Source organism: Rhinoraja longicauda, chromosome 1 (genome assembly GCF_053455715.1).
Source record: "Rhinoraja longicauda isolate Sanriku21f chromosome 1, sRhiLon1.1, whole genome shotgun sequence".
Classification (NCBI taxonomy): Eukaryota; Metazoa; Chordata; class Chondrichthyes; order Rajiformes; family Arhynchobatidae; genus Rhinoraja; species Rhinoraja longicauda.
In genome coordinates, this window is record NC_135953.1 from 3,663,500 (window position 1) to 3,685,881 (window position 22,382).

At 49.8% G+C, this 22,382-nt stretch overlaps 1 pseudogene across 1 annotated transcript in view; it reads right to left on the reverse strand.

Moving 5' to 3' along the window:
* Positions 1-21,984, reverse strand: part of LOC144598324 (dysferlin-like) — a 111,351-nt pseudogene extending 89,367 nt beyond the window's left edge. The window contains exon 1 of the transcript XR_013547851.1: positions 21,964-21,984. The product of XR_013547851.1 is annotated as a dysferlin-like (transcript). The remainder of the gene's footprint in view (positions 1-21,963) is intronic.
* Between the last annotated feature and the right edge of the window lie 398 nt (positions 21,985-22,382).

Here is a 22,382-nt window from a genome sequence, read left to right on the forward strand (position 1 = left end):
TTAGACCGTAATGGTGAATCCTTATTGTTTTGATGTGTTTATGCTTTATTCTTAATTGTTAACTATATGTTTGTGTTGTCATTTGTGAGCGGAGCACCAAGGCACATTCCTTGTATATGCATATACTTGGCCAATAATCTTATTCATTCATTCATTCTCTGAATGCATTCAAGAGAGAGCTGGATAGAGCTCTTAAGGATAGCGGAGTCAGGGGGTATGGGGAGAAGGCAGGAACGGGGTACTGATTAAGAATGATCAGCCATGATCACATTGAAAGGCGATGCTGGCTCGAAGGGCCGAATGGCCTCCTCCTGCACCTATTGTCTATTGTCTATTGTCATTCTCCTGCCTTCTCCCCATAACACCCGTACTAATCTGGAATCTGTCTATCGCTGCCTTATCCACTGACTTGGCCTCCACAGCCGTCTGTGGCAACGAATTCCACAGATTCACTACCCTCTGACTAAAGAAATTCCTCCTCACCTACAAACCTGCACGTCTTTGGAGTGTGGGAGGAAACCGAAGATTCTCGGCGAAAACCCACGCAGGTCACGCTGAGAACGTGCAAACTCCGTACAGACAGCACCCGTAGTCGGGATGGAACCCGGGTCTCCGGCGCTGCATTCGCTGTAAGGCAGCAACTCTACCGCCGCGCCACCGTGACCGAGGTACATTGAAAAGCTTTTGTTGCATGCTAACCAGTCAGCGTAAAGACAACTGGGTTCACCTCTATATCATCACCCCTCATCCTCCTGCACTCCAAGGGATAGAGTCCTAGCATGCTCAACCTTTGTCATGTCCATTGGATAAAGCATCCATACATTATCCAGGAAAGTCACGCCAAAATCACGCCAAAGTCTTCCACCGACCCCCCTCACCGTCCCGAGAGAGTGGTCGGCGTGGACTGGTAGGGCCGAACGGGCCTGTTTCCGTGCTGTAGTTGTTATATGGTGATATATTGTTATCAGGAGAAATTTGGGGGAACATTTTCCAAGCCTTTCATCCGTCAGAGTATTGAGCCTTAGTGGGCGGTCACGGTGGCGCAGCGGTAGAGTTGCCGCCTTACAGCCGGAGACCCGGGTTCCATCCCAACTAGGGGCGCCGTCTGCACGGAGTTTGTACGTTCTCCCCGTGACCTGCGTGGGTTTTCTCCGAGATCTTCGGTTTCCTCCCACACTCCAAAGACGTGCAGGTATGTAGGTTAATTGTCTTGGTATATCTAAAAGATTTCCCTAGTGTGTGTAGGATAGTGTTCGTGTGCGGGGATCGCTGGGCGGCGCGGACCCGGTGGGCCGAAGGGCCTGTTTCCGCGCTGTATCTCTAAACTAAATTGGATGGTCATGTTGCAGTTGTACAAAACGTTGGTGAGGCCACGTTTGGAGAATTGTGTTCAGTTCTGAGCTCCGTGTTACAAGGGGCATAAGTGATAGGGGCAGAATTAGGCCATTCGGCCCATCATGTCTACTCCTCTATTCAATTGTGGCTGATCTATCTCTCCCTCCTAACCCCATTCTCCTGCCTCCTCCCCATCACCCCTGACAGGGAACCCTGTACAACCCCATGATAGGAATAGATTGGGTAAATACAGAGTACTTTTATATTATAACATATGTGTTATCGGAAAATTGTTGTCAATTCCCTGTTGTCAAAGGGTACAGAGAAGATTCACATGGATGTTGCCAGGACTAGAGGGTGTGAGCTACAGGGAGAGGTTGAGCAGGCTGGGTCTCTATTCCATGGAGCGCAGGAGGATGAGGGGAGATCTTACAGAGGTGTACAAAATCATGAGAGGAATAGATCGGGTAGATGCACAGAGTCTCTTGCCCAGAGTAGGGGAATCGAGGACCAGAGGACACAGGTTCAAGGTGAAGGGGGAAAGATTTAATAGGAATCCGAGGGGTAACTTTTTCACACAGAGGGGGGTGGGTGTATGGAACAAGCTGCCGGAGGAGGCTCCAGTCTGAAGAAGGGTCTCGACCCTAAACGTCACCCATTCCTTCTCTCCTGAGATGCTGCCCGACCTGCTGAGTTACTCCAGCATTTTGTGAATAAATCGATTTGTACCAGCATCTGCAGTTATTTTCGTATAGAAAAGACAGACAGGTGGGCAGAGGGGGTGGGGTCGCTCTGTTGGTAAGGAATGATATTCACTCCCTTGCAAGGGGTGACATAGAATCAGGAGATGTAGAATCAGTATGGATAGAAATGAGGAATTGTACGGGTAAAAAGACCCTAATGGGAGTTATCTATTGGCCCCCAAACAGTAGCCTCGACATAGGGTGCAAGTTGAATCAAGAGCCAAAATTGGCGTGTCGCAAATAGAAACATAGAAACATAGAAAATAGGTGCAGGAGTAGGCCATTCGGCCCTTCGAGCCTGCACCGCCATTCAATATGATCATGGCTGATCATCCAACTCAGTATCCCGTACCTGCCTTCTCTCCATACCCCCTGATCCCTTTAGCCACAAGGGCCACATCTAACTCCCTCTTAAATATAGCCAATGAACTGGCCTCAACTACCTTCTGTGGCAGAGAATTCCACAGATTCACCACTCTCTGTGTGAAAAAAAAAATTCTCATCTCGGTCGTAAAAGACGTCCCCCTTATCCTTATCTGGACTTCCCCAACATCGGGAACAATCTTCCTGCATCTAGCCTGTCCAACCCCTTAAGAATTTTGTAAGTTTCTATATGATCCCCCCCCTCAATCTTCCAAATTCCAGCGAGTGCAAGCCGAGTCTATCCAATCTATCTTCATATGAAAGTCCTGCCATCCCAGGGATCAGTTAAGCCAGCGTTTTGTGATACCTTCGGTTTGTACCAGCATCTGCAGTTATTTTCCTGCACAATTCAGCCCAAAACATGTTGGGTCATTGCCTTGTGTTTAGTTTAGTTTAGTTTAGAAATACAGCACGGAAACAGGCCCTTCGGCCCACCGGGTCCACGCCGACCAGCGATCTCCGCACATTAACACTATCCTACACACACTAGGGACCGTTAATGCCAAGCCAATTAACCAACAAACCTGCACGTCTTTGGAGTGTGGGAGGAAACCGAAGATCTCGGAGAAAACCCACGCAGGCTACGTAATACTATGGTGGTTATGGGAGATTTCAACATGTAGGTAGACTGGGAAAATCAGGTTGGTAATGGACCCCAGGAAAGAGAGTTTGTGGAGTGCCTCCAAGATGGATTCTTAGAACAGCTTGTACTGGAGCCTACCAGGGAGAAGGCAATTCTGGATTTAGTGTTGTGTAATGAACCTGATTTGATAAGGGAACTCAAGGTAAATGAGCCATTTGGAGGCAGTGATCATAATATGATAAGTTTTACTCTACAAATTGAGAGGGAGAAGGGAAAGTCGGAAGTGTCAGTATTACAGTATAGCAAAGGGGATTACAGAGGCATGAGGCAGGAGCTGGCCAGATTTGACTGGAAGGAGGCCCTAGCAGGGAAGACGGTGGAACAGCAATGGCAGGTATTCCTGGGAATAATGCAGAAGTTGCAGGATCAATTCATCCCAAAGAGGAGGAAAGATTCTATGGGGAGTAAGAGACACCCGTGGCAATACGGGGAGAAAAGATGAGGTACGAGGGTAAACTAGCCAATAATATAAAGGAGGATAGTAAAAGCTTCTTTAGCTATGTGAAGAGGAAAAAAATAGTCAAGGCAAATGTGGGTCCCTTCAAGACTGAAGCTGGGAAATTTATTACGGGGAACAAGGAAATGGCAGACGAGTTGAACTGGTACTTTGGATCTTTAATGTGGATAAGTGTGAGGTTATCCACTTTGGTGGTAAGAATAGGAAGGCAGATTATTATCTGAATGGTGTCAAGTTAGGAAAAGGGGACGTACAACGAGATCTGGGTGTCCTAGTGCATCAGTCACTGAAAGGAAGCATGCAGGTACAGCAGGCAGTGAAGAAAGCCAATGGAATGTTGGCCTTCATAACAAGAGGAGTTGAGTGTAGGAGCAAAGAGGTTCTTCTGAAGTTGTACAGGGCCCTAGTGAGACCGCACCTGGAATAATGTGTGCAGTTTTGATCTCCAAATTTGAGGAAGGATATTCTTCCTATTGAGGGCGTGCAGTGTAGGTTTACTAGGTTAATTCCCGGAATGGCGGGACTGTCGTATGTTGAAAGACTGGAGCGACTAGGCTTGTATACACTGGAATTTAGAAGGATGAGAGGGGATCTTATCGAAACATATGATTATTAAGGGGTTGGACACGTTAGAGGCAGGAAACATGTTCCCAATGTTGGGGGAGTCCAGAACCAAGGGGCACAATTTAAGAATAAGGGGTATCATATCATATCATATCATATACATACAGCCGGAAACAGGCCTTTTCGGCCCTCCAAGTCCGTGCCGCCCATTTAGAACAGAGATGAGGAAAAAGTTTTTCAGTCAGAGAGTTGTAAATCTGTGGAATTCTCTGCCTCAGAAGGCGGTGGAGGCCAATTCTCTGAATGCATTCAAGAGAGAGCTAGATAGAGCTCTTAAGGATAGTGGAGTCAGGGGGTATGGGGAGAAGGCAGGAACAGGGTACTGATTGAGAATGATCAGCCATGATCACATTGAATGGTGGTGCTGGCTCGAAGGGCCAAATGGCCTCCTCCTGCATCTATTGTCTATTGAAACCGCTGAGTTATTCCAGCATTTTGTGTCTACCTTCGAGCTGCCAGAGGAGGTAGTTGAGGCTGGGACTATCCCAAAGTTTAAGAAACAGTTAGACAGGTACATGGATAGGACAGGTTTGGAGGGATATGGACCAAACATAGGTAGATGGGACTAGTGTAGTTGGGACATGTTGGCTGGTGTGGGCAAGTTGGGCCGAAGGGCCTGTTTCCACGCTGTATCACTCTGTGACTCTAAGACTTGAGTGTGAGTTATACCCGCAGTGCTGGGCATGGCCATCAGAGGGCAGTGTTGGTCCACTCCTGTATCTTCTCACTGCCCAGTCTGTCTGCCTTGGAATCGGTCCATAGTGGAGTTAGGGTGAAAAACCTTTGCTAGGTGCGTCCTGGCTATTGTATCTTCTGCCCGAGGGGAGCGTGGAGAAGGGAGGGAGCGTTTGAGGAATCGATCGGGTAGATGCACAAAGGCCCTCTTGTCCAGAGTAGGGGAGTCAAGAACCAGAGGGCATAGGTTTAAGGTGGGGGGGGGGGTGGAGAATTACTAAAAACCTGAGGGGTAACTTTATCACACCGAGGGTGGTGGATGTGTGGGACGAGCTGCCGGAGGAGGTAGTTAAGGCTGGGACTATTCTTGCTATTGAGGGCGTGCAGCGTAGGTTTACTAGGTTAATGGCAGGACTGTCGTATGTTGAAAGACTGGAGCGACTAGGCTTGTATACACTGGAATTTAGAAGGATGAGAGGGGATCTTATTGAAACATATAAGATTATTAAGGGGTTGGACATGTTAGAGGCAGGACACATGTTCCCAATGTTGGGGGAGTCCAGAACCAGGGGCCACAGTTTAAGAATAAGAGGTAGGCCATTTAGAACGGAGATGAGGAAAAACTTTTTTCAGTCAGAGAGTTGTGAATCTGTGGAATTCTCTGCCTCAGAAGGCAGTGGAGGCCAATTCTGAATGCATTCAAGAGAGAGCTAGATAGAGCTCTTAAAAATAGCGGAGTCAGGGGGGTATGGGGAGAGGGCAGGAACGGGGTACTGATTGAGAATGATCAGCCATGATCACATTGAATGGTGGTGCTGGCTCGAAGGGTCGAATGGCCTCCTCCTGCACCTATTGTCTATTGACTATTGTCTATTGTCTATTGTCTACTTCATCCCAACTGTGGGACTGTGGATGACCTTTCATTTCACTGCACATCTTGTATGTGTATGTGACAAATAAACTTGACTTAACTTGCCCACATCGCCAAATATATCCCATCTACACTAGTCCCACCTGCCTGCGCTTGGCCCATTTCCCTCTAAACCTGTCCTATCTATGTACCCGTCCAGATGTTTTTTAAGCATTACAATAGTCCCAGCCACAACAATGTCCTCCGGCAGCTCGTTCCATACACCCACCACCCTCTGTGTGAAAAGTTACCCCTCAGATTCCTATTAAATCTTTCCCCCCCTCACCTTGAACCTGTGTCCTCTGGTCCTCGATTCCCCAACTCCGGGCAAGAGACTCTGTGCGTCTACCCGATCTATTCCTCTCATGATTTTGTACACCTCTATAAGATCTCCCCTCATCCTCCTGCGCTCAATGGAATAAAGACCCAGCCTGCTCAACCTCTCCCTGTAGCTCACACCCTCTAGTCCTGGCAACATCCTCGTTAATCTTCTCTGCACTCTTTCCAGCTTAATAACATCTTTTCTATAACAGGGTGACCAAAACTGAACACAATACTCTTATAGACAATAGACAATAGGTGCAGGAGTAGGCCATTCGGCCCTTCAAGCCAGCACCACCATTCAATGTGATCACATCTTAAATGTGGCCACAGTTTAATTTTGTTTATTGTCATGTGAACAATGAAAAACTGTTTTGATTTTTCCACAGTCGAGCCGTCCACAGTGTACAGATACCTGATAAGGGAATAACGTTTAGTGCAAGGTAAAGCCAGCAAAGTCCGATCAAGGATAGTCCGAGGCCCACCAATGAGGTAGATAGTGGTTCAGCACTGCTCTCTGGTTGTGGTAGGATGGTTCAGTTGCCTGATAACAGCTGGGAAGAAACTGCCCCTGAATCTGGAGGTGTGCGTTTTCACACTTCTGTGCCTCTTGCCCGATGGGAGAGGGGAGAAGAGGGAGTGGCCGGGGTGAGACTGGTCCTTGATGATGCTGCTGGCCTTGCCGAGGCAGCGTGAGGTGTAGATGGAGTCGATGGAAGGGAAGTGCCACATGTGATAATAATGTATCATTCATTCATTCATTCATTCTAAACCCACCACAATGCTCCAAAACCCAACGCAATGCTGCAAAATGCGGCCTCGCCAGCGGTCATGGTGGCGCAGCGGTAGAGTTGCTGCCTTACAGCGAATGCAGCGCCGGAGACCCGGGTACCATCCCGACTACGGGCGCTGTCTGTACGGAGTTTGTACGTTCTCCCCGTGACCTGCGTGGGTTTTCTCCGAGATCTTCGGTCCAAAGACGTGCAGGTTTGTAGGTTAATTGCCTAGGTGTAGGTGTAAATTGTCGTGTGTGTGTGTGTGTGTGTGTGTGTGTGTGTGTGTGTGTGTGTGTGTGTGTGTGTGTGTGTGCGTGCGTGCGTGCGTGTGTGTGCGTGCGTGTGTGCGTATGCGTGTGTGCGTGTGCGTGCGTGTGTGTGCGCGTGTGCGTGTGTTTGTGCGTGTGCGTGTGTGTGTATGTGCGTGTGTGTGCGTGTGTGTGTGCGTGTGCGTGTGTGTAGGATAGTGCTAGTGTGCGAGGATCGCAGGTCGGCTCGGACTCGGTGGGCCAGATGGCCTGTTTCCGCGCTGTATCTCTAAAACTAAACTAAACTAAACTAGACATGACTTCCCTACTCAATCATGGTGCGGCAGATATGATTTATGTGCAGCCTCGGGTCGACTGGGGGATTTGCTACTGACCAGCGGGGAAGTTAAATCCTCTCTTATAACACACTGCCTCATGAGGCCAACCCAGTGGACCTGTCGTGTTCTAAACCCGCCCGAGACAGATCGGGGAGGAATTGAAGGATTGTTCTCGGAGTCGGGAATCACTCTCCCTCACCCTGTGAGGTAATGCCTTCCGTCGGGAATAATCTGGGATGTATCTACTTCCAACCACCGAGGGAGAGATGATGCAGGATTGATGGATTCATTGGTGTCAGGCCCCAGGGCTTGTCTTGCGTTATTAATGTGTGTAAGTTTGTACTCTGGGCACTGACTTCACACACTCAATTACACACTCTCGGTGGAGTTCAACCTCCCAGCCAGGCCCTGCAACATGATGCCGAACTGCGGACGCAGCCCAGACCATCGCACAACCCAACCTCCCTTTCCACCGACTCCATCTACACCTCACGCTGCCTCGACAAGGCCAGCAGCATCATCAAGGACCAGTCTCACCCCGGCCACCCCCTCTTCTCCCCTCTCCCATCAGGCAAGAGGTACAGAAGTGTGAAAACGCACACCTCCAGATTCAGGGACAGTTTCTTCCCAGCTGTTATCAGGCAACTGAACCATCCTACCACAACCAGAGAGCAGTGCTGAACTACTATCTACCTCATTGGTGACCCTCGGCCTATCTTTGATCGTACTTTATTGGCTCAAGGGGTCAAGGGATATGGGGAGAAGGCAGGCACGGGTTATTGATTGTGGACGATCAGCCATGATCACAATGAATGGCGGCGCTGGCTCGAAGGGCCGAATGGCCACCTCCTGCACCTATTTTCTATGTTTCTACCTTGCACTAAACGTTATTCCCTTATCATGTATCTGTACACTGTAAACGGCTTGACTATAATCATGTATTGTCTTTCCGCTGACTGGTTAGCACGCAACAAAAGCTTTTCACTGTACCTCGGTACACGTGACAATAAACTAAACCGAAACATCGCAGAGACATTCTTCGATTTAGTTGGAGTTTGACCCTTCTTCAGACTGAGAGTCGGGGGGGGGGGTTGTGAAACGAGAGATATAGGCGGTGATGTGGAGGGTTATAGTGCAAATGAATGCAAGACGTGCAAAGACGTTATGATGATAGAGGCCATAGTTAGCTGTGGGCTAGGTGAAAACGAGTTACAGACAATGAGACTCAACTAGAAGACTTTGGAGCCGGTACAACTATTAGTTGTGGGAGAGGGACGGAGAGAGAGGGGGTGCAAGGGTTACTTTAAGTTAGAGAAATTAATACTCATACCAGTTCAGTGTAGTTGATTGTCAAGTGTACCGAGCTACAGTGGAAAGCTTTTGTTGTGGGCTGGGTTGTAAGCTGCCCAAGAGGAAAAAGTCCATGAATATTTTTAAGGCAGAGATAGACAACTTCTTGATCAGAGCGGGTGTCAAGGGTTATGGGGAGATGGCAGGAGAATGGGATTAGGGAGGCAGAGGTCAACCGTGATTGTCGACACAAAATGCTGGAGTAACTCAGCGGGTCAGGCAGCATCTCTGGAGAGAAGGAATGGGTGACGTTTCGGGTCGAGATCCTTCTTCAGACTGATGTCAGGGGAGGGGGCGGGACAAAGATAGGATGTAGTCGGAGACAGGAAGACTGGCGGGAGAACTGGGAAGGGGAAGGGGATGGAGAGAGAGAGGGAAAGCAAGGGCTATCTGAAGTTAGAGAAGTCAATGTTCGTACCGCTGGGGTGTAAGCTGCCCAAGCGAAATATAAGGTGCTGTTCCTCCAATTTTGCACTGGGCCTCACTCTGACAATGGAGGAGGCCCAGGACAGAAAGGTCAGACTGGGAATGGGAGGGGGGGAGTTGAAGTGCTGAGCCACCGGGAGATCAGGTTGGTTGAGATGGACTGAGGAGTTCAGTGAAACGATCGCCGAGCCTGCGCTTGGTCTCGCCGATGTGGAGAAGTTGACACCTGGAACAGCGGATGCAGTAGGGAGTGGACTCGATGGGCCAAATGGCCTAATTCTACTCCAATAACTTGTGAACGTGAAATATGAGGTGCTGTTCCTCCATTTTGCGTTTGACCGCACTCTGCAGTTCCTCCCTACACTTTCCCTCCAGAGATGTTGCCAAAGATGTGGAAAGACGATACATGATCACAATCGAGCCGTCCACAGTGTACAGATACATGATACGGGAATAACGTTTAGTGCAAGGTAAAGCCAGCCAAGTCCAATCAAGGATAGTCCGAGGGTCACCAATGAGGTGGATAGTAGTTCAGCACTGCTCTCTGGTTGTGGTAGGACGGTTCAGTTGCCTGATAACAGCCGGGAAGAAACTGTCCCTGAATCTGGAGGTGTGCGTTTTCACATTTCTGTACCTCTTGCCTGATGGGAGAGGGAAGAAGAGGGAGTGGCCGGGTGAGACTGGTCCTTGATGATGCTGCTGACCTTGCCGAGGCAGCGTGAGGTGTAGATGGAGTCAATGGGAGGGAGGTTGGTTTCTGTGATGGTCTGGGCTGTGTCCACAATTCTCTGTGATTTCTTGCGGTCTTGGATGGAGTTGTTCCCAAACCGTGCTGTGATGCTTCCCGATAAAATGCTTTCTGTGGCGCATCTGTAGAAGTTGGTGAGAGTTGTAGTGGACGTGCCGAACTCCCTAAGCCTTCTCAGTAAAATGCTTTCTACGGGTTTATAGGGTCTGGAATTCCCCTCGTGGGAACCCCTCGTTCGCCGATTGAGGTTCTGACAATAAAGGCGCATTCGTTCGTTTTTCATTTCGTGGCACGGTGGCGCAGCGGTAGAGTTGCTGCCTCACGGCGCCAGAGATCCGGGTTCCATCCCGACCACGGGTGCTGTCTGTCCGGAGTTTGCACGTTCTCCCTGCGACCTGCGTGGGTTTTCTCCGGTTGCTCCGGTTTCCCTCCCGCACGGCAAAGTCTTTAGTTGGCCCTCTGTAAATTGTCAAACAGCCAAACAGCTCGACCACTTTCACTTGAGCTGCCCAACCAGACTCCTTCTCATCAGGTGGCAGGACAAAATTCCCGACACAGAGGTCTTGGAACGTGCCGGAATCCCCAGCGTCCACACCCTCCATCGGAAAGCCCAAGCCAGATGGGCAGGCCATGTCGTCAGAATGCCCGAGAGTCGACTGGCAAAACAGCTTCTGTATGGAGAACAGTGTCAGGGCAAGCGCTCAGTAGGGAGACAGAAGAAATGATTTAAGGGCTGCCTCAAAGTGTCCCTCAAAGACTTAGAAGGATGAGAGGGGATCTTATCGAAACGTATAAGATTATTAAGGGGTTGGACACGTTAGAGGCAGGAAACATGTTCCCAATGTTGGGGGAGTCCAGAACCAGGGGCCACAGTTTAAGAATAAGGGGTAGGCCATTTAGAACGGAGATGAGGAAAAACTTTTTCAGTCAGAGAGTTGTGAATCTGTGGAATTATCTGCCTCAGAAGGCAGTGGAGGCCAATTCTCTGAATGCATTCAAGAGAGAGCTAGATAGAGATCTTAAGGATAGCGGAGTCAGGGGGTACGAGGAGAAGGCAGGAACGGGGTACTGATTGAGAATGATCAGCCATGATCACAATGAATGGTGGTGCTGGCTCGATCCGTTCCTGCCTTCTCCCCATATCCCTTGATTCCACTAGCCCCTAGAACTCTATCTAACTCTCTTTTAAATCCATCCAGTGAATTGGCCTCCACTGCCTTCTGTGGCAGAGAATTCCACAGGTTCACAACTCTCTGGGTGAAAAAGTTTTTTCCTCACCTCAGTTTTAAATGGCCTCCCCATTATTCTTAGACTGTGGCCCCTGGTTCTGGACTCCCCCAACAATTAACTTACATACCTGTACGTCTTTGGAGTGTGGGAGGAAACCGATGATCTCGGAGAAAACCCACACGGGTCACGGGGAGAACGTACAAACTCCATACAGACGGCGCCCGTAGTCGGGATCGAACCTGAGTCTCCGGCGCTGCATTCGCTGTAAGGCAGCAACTCTACCGCTGCGCCACCGTGCCGCAGATTCAATGGCGGAGTAGACTCGATGGGCCGAATGGCCTAATTCTCCTCCGAGAACCTGTGAACTTGTGACATTGTGGGTTTTGCCAGGGAGTTATTTCTGTCCTCTAAGCCTCATTACGAGCGGAGAGGGAGAGGATGAAGCTCTCCGGAGCAGGGAGCGATCCAAAGAAAGCATTCCCGGGATCTGTGTCCTTCCCAACGTGTGTGATGTGGCTGTTCTTGCCTGGCGGATGTCGGCCAAGCACGCACTACACTTCATGGGTTTTTTTATTGAAGGTTATTCAGAAACTTTTACAAAAATATTCCACTTGGCCATTTCACCTTGCCTCTCTCTCTCTCTCTCTCTCTCTCTCTCTCTCTCTCTCTCTCTCTCTCTCTCACCGTTTGACCCCGGAATGTTCTAGAAAATGAAATTCCCTGTGTAGCCATCACCACTGTGTGTACTGGTGTACAAAGGTCAGAGCTGTAGGTAGAGGTTGAGCAGCCTGGCACTCTATTAGAATCATGGAGTGATACAGTGTGGAAACAGGCCCTACAGCCCAACTTGCCCACACCGGCCAACAATGTCCCAGCTACACTAGTCCCAACTGCCTGTGTTTGGTCCATATCCCTCTAAACCTCTCCTATCCATGTACCTTTCTAACTGTTGGGATAGTCCCTGCCTACGGTTGGCAACTGTCCCTTATTGGGCGGGACATCCCGTATTTTGGGCTAAATTGGTTTGTCCCGTATGGGACCGCCCTTGTCCCGTATTAGGCCCGAAGGGCGCTGTAGGCCCCGGACACTGTAGCCGGGGGGCGCTGTGGTCCCGGACAGTGTAGGCCCGGGCACCGCCTAACGCAGGTTGCGTAGCAACCCGCCTCCAGGCCCGGGCGGCCGCCATTGGTGGAGCGAGAGCACGTGGTCCGCTGGCTGGGTGAGGTCACGTGGGGAGCGGGGGGCGGTGACGTCACCCTCTGTCCCTTATTTGGGAGTGAGAAAGTTGGCAACCCCTATCCCTGCCTCAACTACCTCCTCCGGCAGCTCGTTACATACACCCACCACCCTTTGTGTGAAAAGCTACTCCCTCAGAAGCAGTTGGACAGGTACATGGATAGGACAGGTTTGGAGGGATATGGACCAAATGCTGGCAGGTGGGACTAGTGTAGTTGGGATACTGTTGGCCGGTGTGGGCAAGTTGGGCTGAAGGGCCTGTTTCCACACTATGTCACTCTATGATTCTATGACTCAGATTCCTGGTAAATCTTTTCTCCTTCACCTCAAACATGTCTCTTGGAGTGCGGGAGAATGAGAGTGTCTATGAGCTGTACAAAATCATGAGAGGAATAGATCGGATAGACACATGGAGTCTCTTGCCCAGAGTAGGGGAATCGAGAAGCAGAGCACATAGGTTGAAGGTGAGGACAATAGACAATAGACAATAGGTGCAGGAGTAGGCCAAACTTAAGGAGTAGACAATAGGTGCAGGAGTAGGAGGAGGGAAAGATTTAATAGGAACCAGAGATTTTAGACTTTAAACTTTAGAGTTTAGGGCTATGGCGTGGTAACAGGTCCTTCGGCCCAGCTTGCCCATACCGGCCAACATCTCCGATCTACACTGGTCCCACCTGCCTGCATTTAGCCACCGTAATCTTTTCCTATCCATGTATCCATGCTAGATAGAGCTCTTAAGGATAGCGGAGTCAGGGGGTATGGGGAGAAGGCAGGAACGGGGTACTGATTGAGAATGATCAGCCATGATCACATTTAATGGCGGTGCTGGCTCGAAGGGCCGAATGGCCTCCTCCTGCACCTATTGCCTATTGTCTATTGTTTATGTACCTGTTCAAATAGAAACATAAACATTGAATATAGGTGCAGAAGGGGGCCATTTGGTCCTTCGAGCCAGCACCACCATTCATTGTGATCATGGCTGATCATCCACAATCAGTAACCCGTGCCTGCCTTCTCCCCATATCCCTTGATTCCACTAGCCCCTAGAGCTCTATCTAACTCTCTTTTAAATTCATCCAGTGAATTGGTCTCCACTGCCCTCTGTGGCAGAGAATTCCACAAATTCACAACTCTCTGGGGAAAAAGGTTTTTCTCACCTCAGTTTTAAATGGCCTCCCCTTTATTCTTAGACTGTGTGGCCCCTGGTTCTGGACTCCCCCAACATTGGGAACATTTTTCCTGCATCTAGTCTGTCCAGTCCTTTTATAATTTTATACGTCTCTATAAGATCGCCTCTCATCCATCTAAACTCCACTGAATTATGGTCCAAAATATTTCAGCATTCATCATTTGGATGAGTTGGTCCAGTGATTTTTGGATGGATAAACTCTTGACAACTATATTACACGTCGATATGAAAAATAGCTCCTCTCAACCACAGAATAATTCAGACTGATGCTTTAAATCCCAACCTCATTAATAATATTCACTTCGTTTCCAAAAATGTTCGCTGTTGGCTGATTTTTTTTTCCAATGTTCAAATCAGTGTTTCCATTGTAAATAGTTTGACAATAGACAATAGACAATAGGTGCAGGAGGAGGCCATTCGGCCCTTCGAGCCAGCACCGCCATTCAATGTGATCGTGGCTGATCATTCTCAATCAGTACCCCGTTCCTGCCTTCGAGCCGTCCACAGTGTACAGGATGAGGGAGCCATTTACAGTGTATTGATACATGATAAGGGAATAATGTTTAGTGCAATATAATGTACCATCAAAGATAGTCCGAGGGTCTCCAATGAGGTGGGCGGTTGCTCAGAACTGCTCTCTAGTTGTAGGTAGAATGTTTCTGTTGCCTGATAACAGCTGGGAAGAAACTGTCCACTTACACCGATGAGCCAAAACATTATGACCACTGACAGACGAAGTGAATAACATTGATTATCTTGTTACAATGGCACCTGTCAAGGGGTGGGATATATTAGGCAGCAAGTGAACAGTCAGTTCTTGAAGTTGACGTGTTGGATGCAGGAGAAATGGGCAGGAGTAAAGACCTGAGCGACTTTGACGAGGGCCAAATTGTTATGGCCAGACGACTGGGTCAGAGCATCTCTGAAACGGCAAGGATTGTGGGGTGCTCCCGGTCAGCAGTGGTGAGTACCGACCGACAGTGGTCCGAGGAGGGACGAACCACAAACCGGCGACAGACAGGGTGTTGGGCACCCAAGGCTCATCGATGCGCGAGGGCAACGAAGGCTATCCCGTCTGGTCCGAACCGACAGAAGGTCGACTGTGGCACAAGTCACAGAAAATGTTAATGGTGGTCACGGGAGGAATGTGTCACAATACACAGTGCATCGCACCCTGCTGCGTATGGGGCTGCACACGGAGGACCAATAGCATATTAGTCTTTTAAACGTTGCGATCCCTGCCTCAACTATCTCCTCTGGCAGCTCGTTCCACACACCCACCACCCCCAGTGTGAAACATTGTTAGTAAACAGCATCTGCAGGTCCTTGTTTAGTTTAGAGATACAGTGCGGAAAGAGGCCCTTTCGGCCCACCGGGTCGGCGCTGACCAGCGATCCCCGCACATTAACACTATCCTACACACACTAGGGACAATTTTACACCTACACCAAACCAATTAACCTACAAACCTGCACGTCTTTGGAGTGTGGGAGGAAACCCGAAGATCTCGGAGAAAACCCACGCAGGTCACGGGTAGAACGTACAAACTCCGTACAGACAGCACCCGTAGTCAGGATCGAACCCGAGTCTCCGGCGCTGCATTCGCTGTAAGGCAGCAACTCTACCGCTGTGCCACCGTGCTACCCTAGTATAGTTTAGTTTACCACCCTTGTGATCTCTATCCAGGTACAGTTCCTTGTCAAGAGAGAGCTAGATAGAGCTCTTAAGGATAGCGGAGTCAGGGGGTATGGGGATAAGGCAGGAACGGGGTACTGATTGTGAATGATCAGCCATGATCACATTGAATGGTGGTGCTGGCTCGATGGGCCGAATGGCCTACTCCTGCACCTATTGTCTATTGTCTATTTAATAGGAATCCGAGGGGTAACTTTTCCACACAGAGGGTGGTGTGTATGTGGAACGAGCTGCCGGAGGAGGTAATTGAGGCTGGGACTATCGCGACGTTTAAGAAACAGTTGGACAGGTACATGGATAGGACAGGTTTGGAGGGATATGGGCCAAGCGCAGGCAGGTGGGACTAGTGCAGACGGGGCATGTTGGCCGGTGTGGGCCAGTTGGGATGCAGGGCCTGTTTCTACACTGTATCACCCTGTGACTCTGGAACACTGAGCTCGAGAGGTTCCCCTCTGTGCGTTTGGTGACCAGCACATGGCCCTGGGATCGCTGGTGAACGAGAAAGCCCCTAGTCAGCTCTTTCAGAAGCTGCACAAACATTGTTCCAACGGGCTTGAAGGAAAGGAGAAATTGCATGAAAAATATTGTTGGATGGATGCAAAGAAAGTTCAGCGATCGTTTGAAGGTTCTGTTGGGGGGGGCGGGGGGGGGGGACAGAGGGGGAACAGAGCGGGGGAAGATGTTTCACAGAACTCCCTAAAATAATGGAGCAGACCATTTATGGGTCTGAAGGGCAGCACGGTGGCGCAGCGGTAGAGTTGCTGCCTCACAGCGAATGCAGCGCCGGAGACCCGGGTTCCATCCCGACTATGGGCGCCGTCTGTACGGAGTTTGTTCGTTCTCCCCGTGACCTGTGTGGGTTTTCTCCGAGATCTTCGGTTTCCTCCCGCACTCCAAAGACGTGCAGGTTTGTAGGTTAATTGGCTTGGGTAAATGTAAACATTGTGGGTGTAGGATAGTGTTAGTGTGCGGGGATCGCCGGTCGGTGCGGACCCGACGGGCCGAAGGGCCTGTTTCCGTGCTGTATCTCTAAACTATCTCGAAACTAACACCCGAAACGTCACCCATTCCCTCACTCTGGAGATGCTGCCTGTCCCGCCCGCCGAGTTACTCCAGCACTTTGTGTCTTCCTTCGATGTGAACCAGCATCTGCAGTTCCTTCCTACACAAATCTTTTTTGACGGCACGGTGGCGCGGTGGTAGAGTTATCGCCTTACGATGCCAGAGACCCGGGTTCCATCCCAACTACGGGTGCTGTCTGTACGGAGTTTGTACGTTCTCCCCGTGACCTGCATGGGTTTTCACCGGGTGCTCCGGTTTCCTCCCACACTCCAAAGACGTAGGTTAATTGGCTTTGGTAAAAAATGTAAGATGTCCCAAGTCTTGGCAACATGCTCGTAAATCCTCTCTGCACCCTTTCCAGCTTGACTATATCCTTCTGGAGGCAGCGTGACCGAATCTGAACACAATGCTCCAAATGCAACCTCACCATAGTCTTTAGACTTTTTAGACTTTAGAGATAGACAATAGACAATAGGTGCAGGAGGAGGCCATTCAGCCCTTCGAGCCAGCACCGCCATTCAATGTGGTCATGGCTGATCATCCACAATCTGTACCCCGTTCCTGCCTTCTCCCATACCCCCTGACTCCGCTATCCTTAAGAGCTCTATCCAGCTCTCTCTTGAATGCATTCAGAGAATTGGGCGGCACGGTAGCGCAGCGGTAGAGTTGCTGCTTTACAGCGAATGCAGCGCCGGAGACTCAGGTTCGATCCTGACTACGGGTGCTGCACTGTAAGGAGTTTGTACGTTCTCCCCGTGACCTGCGTGGGTTTTCTCCGAGATCTTCGGTTTCCTCCCACACTCCAAAGACGTACAGGTATGTAGGTTAATTGGCTGGGTAAATGTAAAAATTGTCCCTAGTGGGTGTAGGATAGTGTTAATGTACGGGGATCGCTGGGCGGCACGGACTTGGTGGGCCGAAAAGGCCTGTTTCCGGTTGTATATATATGATATGATATGATATGATATGATAATTGGCCTCCACTGCCTTCTGAGGCAGAGAATTCCACAGATTCACAACTCTCTGAGTGAAAAGGTTTTTTCTCATCTCCGTTCTAAATGGCCTACCCCTTATTCTTAAACTGTGGCCCCTGGTTCTGGACTCCCCCAACATCGGGAACATGTTTCCTGCCTCCAGCGTGTCCAATCCCTTAATAATCAGAGAGAGCTAGATAAAGCTCTTAAGGATAGCGGAGTCAGGGGGTAGGGGGAGAAGGCAGGAACGGGGTACTGATTGAGAATGATCAGCCATGATCACATTGAATGGTGGTGCTGCCTCATAGGGCCGAATGGCCTCCTCCTGCACCTATTGTCTATTGTCTATTATCTTATATGTTTCAATGGAAACAGGCCCTTCGGCCCACCGAGACCGTGCCGACCAGCGATCACCCTTGTACTCTAACACTATCCTACACAATAGGGAACAACTTACTATTTTTATCGAAGCCAATTAACCTACAAACCTGTACGTGTTTAGAATGTGGGATGAAACCAGAGCACCTTAGCCTAGTTTAGTTTAGAGATACAGCGCGGAAACAGGCCCTTCGGCCCACTGAGTCCATACCGACCAGGATCGCGCCGTACACTACCGCTATCCTACACACACTGGGGACAATTTTCAATTTACAGAAGCTAATTAACAGGGAGAACGTACAAACTCTGTACAGACAGCACCCGTAGTCAGGATCGAACCGGGGTCTCCGGTGCTTTGAGGCTGCAACTCTACCGCCGCGCCACCGTGCCATCCAAGTGAATCGGACAGCGTAAGGCACTGTTTCAAACACGACTACAACAGTTAGAGCAAAGACATAGAGAACAGAGGGAGTCGTTGGTGGAAATGAATTATAAATTCATACGTTTTTAAGTGCAGAATTAGGCCCTTCGGCCCGTCAAGTTTACTCCGCCATTCAATCATGGCTGATCTATCTTTCCCTCTCAACCCCATTCTCCTGCCTTCTCCCCATAACCCCTGACACCCGCACTAATCAAGAATCTATCAATCTCCGCCTTAAAAATATCCACTGACTTGTGGCCTCCACAGCCTTCTGTGGCAAAGAATTCCGCAGATTCACCACCCTCTGACTGAAGAAACTCCTCCTCATCTCCTTCCTAAAAGAACGTCCTTTATTTCTGAGGCTGTGCCCTCTGGTCCTAGACTCTCTCACTAGTGGAAACATCCTCTCCACGTCCACTCTATCCAGGCCTATCGTGATTCTAATGAATGGGAGAGCGGTTTAAAAGGGCTAAAAAAATGGTCCTGTTGTTTTACAATCGATGGAGTTGAGGGTCTAGGAATTTTTCCCAATGTCGCAGTGGAAAGAGTTATTATTATTACTGGTCCGTACACAAAGGAGTATTAATTCCCTTCAAAGCCGCTGGATTCGCTTTGGAAAAGAGCCACTGGCTTTAAATGGGAGGGGCCTTTCCTATACAGTTCCGAGTCTTCTATTACTCATTCACAGGGGAGTCTCTTGCTGGCAAATCTAGTCAAGAAAGGCAAGACTCGTAGAGTGACACAGTGTGGAAACAGGCCCTGCGGCCCAACTTGCCCACACTGGTCCAACAATGTCCCAGCTACACTAGTCGTAGAGTGACACAGTGTGGAAACAGGTCCTTCGGCCCAACTTGCCCACACCGTCCAAATGTCCCATCTACACTAGTCGTAGAGTGATACAGTGTGGAAACAGGCCCTTCGGCCCAACTTGCCCACACCGTCCAAATGTCCCATCTACACTAGTCGTAGAGTGATACAGTGTGGAAACAGGCCCTTCAGTCCAACTTGCCCACACCGTCCAAATGTCCCAGCTACACTAGTCGTAGAGTGACACAGCGTGGAAACAGGCCCTTCGGCCCAACTCGCCCACGCTGTCCAAATGTCCCATCTGCACTAGTTCCACCTGCCAGCGTTTGGCCCAGCTCTCTCTTATAGAAACTTATAAAATTATAAAAGGACTGGACAAGCTAGATGCAGGAAAAATGTTCCCAATGTTGGGGGAGTCCAGAACCAGGGGCCACACAGTCTCAGAATAAAGGGGAGGCCATTTCAAACTGAGGTGAGAAAAATCTTTCTCACCAAGAGAGTTGTGAATTTGTGGAATTCTCTGCCACAGAGGGCAGTGGAGGCCAATTCACTGGATAAATTTAAAAGAGAGTTAGATAGAGCTCTAGGGGCTAGTGGAGTCAAGGGATATGGGGAGAAGGCAGGCACGGGTTACTGATTGTGGATGATCAGCCATGATCACAATAAATAGCGTGGCTGGCTCGAAGGGCCGAATGGCCTCCTCCTGCAGTTATTTTCTATGTTTCTAAACCTGTACTATCCATGTACCTAACTAACTGTTTCTTAAACGTTGCGATAGTCCCAGCCTCAACTACCTCCTCTGGCAGCTTGTTCCATACACCCACCACCCCCTGTGTGAAAAAGTTACCCCTCAGATTCCTATTAAATCTTTCACCCCTCACCTTAAACCTATGTCCTCCGGTCCTCGATTCCCCTCCAATGGTATTTGAGTCTTTTATTATTCATTCACAGGAGAGACTTTGCTGCAAATCTAGTCAAGAGAGGCAAGGGTCATACACGGAAATAGGACCTTTGACCCAACTTGCCCACACCGACCAACATGCCCCATCTATGCAGAGGCAGAGGTTCACTTGCACCTCCTCTAACCTCATCTACTGTATCCACTCTTCCAGGTGAGGACTCCAGTATATCGGCGAGACCGAGCGCAGGCTCGGCGATCGTTTCGCTGAACACCTCCGCTCAGTCCGCCTCAACCGACCTGATCTCCCCGTGGCTCAGCACTTCAACTCCCCCCTCCCATTCCCAATCTGACCTTTCTGTCCTGGGCCTCCTCCATTGTCAGAATGAGGCCCAGCGCAAATTGGAGGAACAGCACCTCATATTTCCCTTTGCAGCTTACACCCCAACGGTATGAACAATGACTTCGCCAACTTCATGTAACCCTTGCTTTCCCTCTCTCTCCATTCCTCCCCCTTCCCAGATAAATCTCGTGAACCTATGCTGCACTGCCTCAATTACAAGGATGTCCTTCCTCAAATTACGAGAACAAAACTGTACACAGTACTCCAGATGTGGTCTTACCAGGGCCCTATACAACTGCAGAAGAACCTCTTTACTCCTATACTGAAATCCTCTCGTTATGAAGGCCAACATGCCATTAGCTTTCTTCACTGCCTGCTGTACCTGCACGCCAACTTTCAGTGACCTGGTGTACCAGGACACCCAGGTCTCGCTGAACTTCCCCACTGTCCAGTGTTGGTCCGGACAGTGTAGGCCCGGACAGTGTAGGCCCGGACAGTGTTGGTCCGGACAGTGTAGGTCCGGACAGTGTAGGTCCGGACAGTGTAGGCCCGGACATTGTTGATCCGGACAGTGTAGGTCCGGACAGTGTAGGCCCGGACAGTGTTGGTCCGGACAGTGTAGGTCCGGACAGTGTAGGCCCGGACAGTGTAGGCCCGGACATTGTTGATCCAGACAGTGTAGGTCCGGACAGTGTAGGCCCGGACAGTGTTGGTCCGGACAGTGTAGGCACGGACAGCGTAGGCCCGGACATTGTTGGTCCGGACAGTGTAGGCCCAGACAGTGTTGGTCCGGACAGTGTAGGCACAGACAGCGTAGGCCTGGACAGTGTAGGCCCGGACAGTGTAGGCCCGGAGAGTGTAGGCCCGGACAGCGTAGGCCCGGACAGTGTAGGTCCGGACGCTGGAGGTTGCGTAGCAACCCGCCTCCCGGCCCGGGCGGCCACCATTGGTGGATCGGGAGCACGTGGCTGCTGGCTGGGTGAGGTCACGTGGGGCGCGGGGCGGTGACGTCACCCTTTGTCCCTTATTTGTGAATGAGATAGTTGGCACCCCTACACTCGAGAGAGGAGAAGGGGGGAGTGTCCGGGGTGAGGCTTGTCCTTGATCATGTGTAGGAAGGAACTGCAGATGCTGGTATAAACCAAAGATAGACACAACGTGCTGGAGTAACTCAGCAGGACAGGCAGCATCTCTGGAGAAAAAGCTGATCTGAATAAGGGTCTTGACCGGAAACGTCAACTATTCCTTTATACACCTTCATAACATCACCAGATTCAGGGACAGTTTCTTCCCAGCTGTTATCAGGCAACTGAACCATCCTACCACAACCTGAGAGCAGTGCTGAACTACTATCTACCTCATTGGTGACCCTCGGACTATCCTTGATCGGACTTTGCTGGCCTTACCTTACACTAAACGTTATTCCCCTTATCATGTATCTGTACATTGTGGACGGCTCGATTGTAATCATGTATTGTTTTTCCGCTGACTGGTTAGCACGCAACAAAAGCTTTTCACTGTACCTCGGTACACGTGACAATGAACTGAACAAAACTAACCGCCTGGTTCAGACATGTCGTTGGGCTCGTTCCAAGTCTTGCTAGATCGGAACGCATTGTTTCACTAAAGGAGATTTGAGTTATGAACAATTTGTCACCCATCAGCAAGTCCAACTGGTTATGCAATATTGAGATTGATGGGAGGTGAACTTACCAGGCCTGGTTTAACAGACATGTCATTAAGTTGCAAAGAGCACAGTGAATATTTGCCAGGATGTGGATAAGTTCATAAGTTCTAGGAGCAGAATTAGGCCATTCGGCCCATCAAGTCTAGAAAATAGACAATAGACAATAGGTGCAGGAGTAGGCCATTCGGCCCTTCGAGCCAGCACCGCCATTCAATGTGATCATGGCTGATCATTCTCAATCAGTACCCTGTTCCTGCCTTCTCCCCATACCCACTGACTCCGCTACCCTTAAGAGCTCTATCTAGCTCTCTCTTGAATGCATTCAGAGAATTGGCCTCCACTGCCTTCTGAGGCAGAGAATTCCACAGATTCACAACTCTCTGACTGAATTTTTTTTCCTCATCTCCGTTCTAAATGGCCAACCCTTTATTCTTAAACTGTGGCC